This window comes from Notamacropus eugenii, chromosome X (assembly GCF_028372415.1).
Source record: "Notamacropus eugenii isolate mMacEug1 chromosome X, mMacEug1.pri_v2, whole genome shotgun sequence".
NCBI lineage: Eukaryota > Metazoa > Chordata > Mammalia > Diprotodontia > Macropodidae > Notamacropus > Notamacropus eugenii.
Genome location: NC_092879.1, coordinates 79,135,186 through 79,137,804, shown reverse-complemented (window position 1 = coordinate 79,137,804; position 2,619 = coordinate 79,135,186).

Below are 2,619 nucleotides of genomic sequence, written 5' to 3'. Positions count from 1 at the left end.
GACGTTAAAAGAAGTGAGACTTAACACCCAAGTCATCACTATTAAATTAAACATTGCAATCAATCCTGTTTTGCCATTTCCTTACCATCCTTCAGTTAAACCTTTTCATCCAGAGTTTTTGGCCGCACCTCTCCTTACTACACTGAACCACAAAAAAAGTTTGGTGGTATGCCAATTAAAAAAGGGGGAAAAAATTCAAATGAAATTTTTTTTTAAATTTTGAAATAATTTACTTTAAATTGTATTAGGAGATGAGGAATATAAGATAAATATATTATTTTGCAGTTCATACAAGTTAACTACATAATACTGGGGGTAAAAGTGAAACCAAACTAAAAATACAAAGATGATGCATTAAACATACTATCACATTGGTGAACTTGAACTCATTAGAAATTTATGCCTGCTTGCTGTTGAAGGCAATATTGAGAGTGTGGGAGGGGCATTTTGTAATAAAGTAAAGGGAAAGAGAATGTGAGCCTTTTCTTAATGAAACATACATTCCTTGCTTCACACTTGGTTTTTGCCTCAAGGTTGAAATTATGAAAGAAAAGATTACTACTCTGCCAGAAACAAATTGATTAAGTAAATAATTCTTACTCTAAGCATCTTTGCTGAAAGAAATCCAAAGAGAGAAGCATTTCCCATGACTTTGTAAATTTCTCTGACACAAGCCATTTATAGCACTACACAGAATTCCCAAACAAAGATAAAATTCCACTATAAGATTAAATATATTTACAGAGTTCAGGTGAAAATTCTGAGAACAGTTTTGATTCGTAAAATATAACAATAATCACTTTAAAATGTTAATGTATCCTGGAGGATCACTATTTTACTAAATTCTAGGTAAACTATATGTATATAATTTCCTAGACCTACCAGTTTAGTAACCCTGTCAAAAAAAGGAAATGAGGTTAGTCTGGTATGACCTGTTCTTGATGAAGCCATATTGATTCTTTTTGACCACTGCTTCCTTTTCTAATTGCTCTAGATGTTTACCAACTATCTCTTCAATGATACATTCTATGATTTTGCTCAGAATCTAAGTTGAATTCATTGGCCTATAGTTTGCATATTGATAATCTTTTCTTCTGAAAATTAGAAAATTTGTTTGCCCTTCTCAGTTCTGGTGGACCTGTCCCATTCTCCATCATTTTTCAAAGATTACTGGTTCACAATCAAGGTACTGAATCAATTCAGTACCCTGGGATGTAGTTTATCAAGGGACTTGAATAAATCAAGGGAATCAAAGGTATCCTTTTGATCTCTCCCTACATATCTTCAGCCTCAACTGCCTATTAGCCATTTTTGTTCTTTCTTTTCAAGGCCAAATAGTTTTCTCCTTGGCAGAGAAGATAGAAGCAAAATAAAAGGTGAGCCTCTCTGCCTTCTCTCTTTCATCTGCTATCAATATCCCACTTACTCTGAGCTACAACTTGTCCCTTCTTTGAGTTCTTCTCCTTTCCTCAATATTACAACAACACAAACCCAAACTTCTTATGTAGTCTTTAGTTTTACCTGTCACTCTCAGCTTGTTCTAACTTTACCATTTCTGGAATTTTTTGTAGGACTATGACATAATGGATCCTCCATTAGTTGCCCTTTCTTCCATCTTCCCTACATGCCTTTTATAAATCTAAATTGCTTAATTAATTTTCCTGTGCATCCATATTGGTTGCTTTAGATAACTTTCCTTTTTCCTCCTTATCAGTATAATTTCTCTTTATGTCTTCACAATTTAATTATTAAGAGCTTAAATCTTCCTGGGCTAACTTTCTCTGCAATCAGTCAATAGGTGTTTATTAAATGTTTGTTATGCACCAGGCTCTATAAAGTTTTTAGCCTGTGAGTCTATATTTTGTTCTCTGAAATCCTTGAAATCTTCTTTCTCCAACTTGAGGGAGAAATCATTCTATTTCCCTAGCAATATATTTTTCTCTATCATGAACTTTAAGATGGAGTAGTCATTTCTTCTTGCTTGGAAGGTTCCCATACTTTCCACTAATTTCTTTTTTATTGGTGAGAATATAATCCAGAATAGAAGTGTTTATGTTTTCTCTACCTTTTGCAGATTGAAATAATCATTCTATCCATGAAATAATTAGCTGATATGTTATGATGAGAGAGAGAGAGAGAGAGAGAGAGAGAGAGAGAGAGACAGAGAGAGAGAGAGAAAGCTATAGTAGAAATTCAGATGCTCATAGTTCTCCATCATTACTAAAACTCTCTATGTTAGGCATGTGATCGATTTCCCATGCTGGGCATCTCTTTCTTCTTCCTATCCATGTGGTATCAAGTATACTCTGATGACAAACATCACTTCTACTTTTCTTTTCATTGATCCTCATCCAAATGCTCTCCACTGTGCTTCTACCCTCTGTCTGGTTCATAGATTTCCTTATGTGAAAATATCTTCTTAATATAATGCTACCCTGTCTTTTCTGTCTCTTTTATCTATTCAGTTCCTTTTGAATAAATAATTTGAGAAGAGTCTGGCCAAGAAGGCTACTTAAAAGGAAGAAGATAGCCCAGATCCCATATACCTACTCCAGCAAAAACCTAAAAATCATGCCATCCTGAATGTGTTCATCCTTCATTGCCGAAAAAGACCATGCC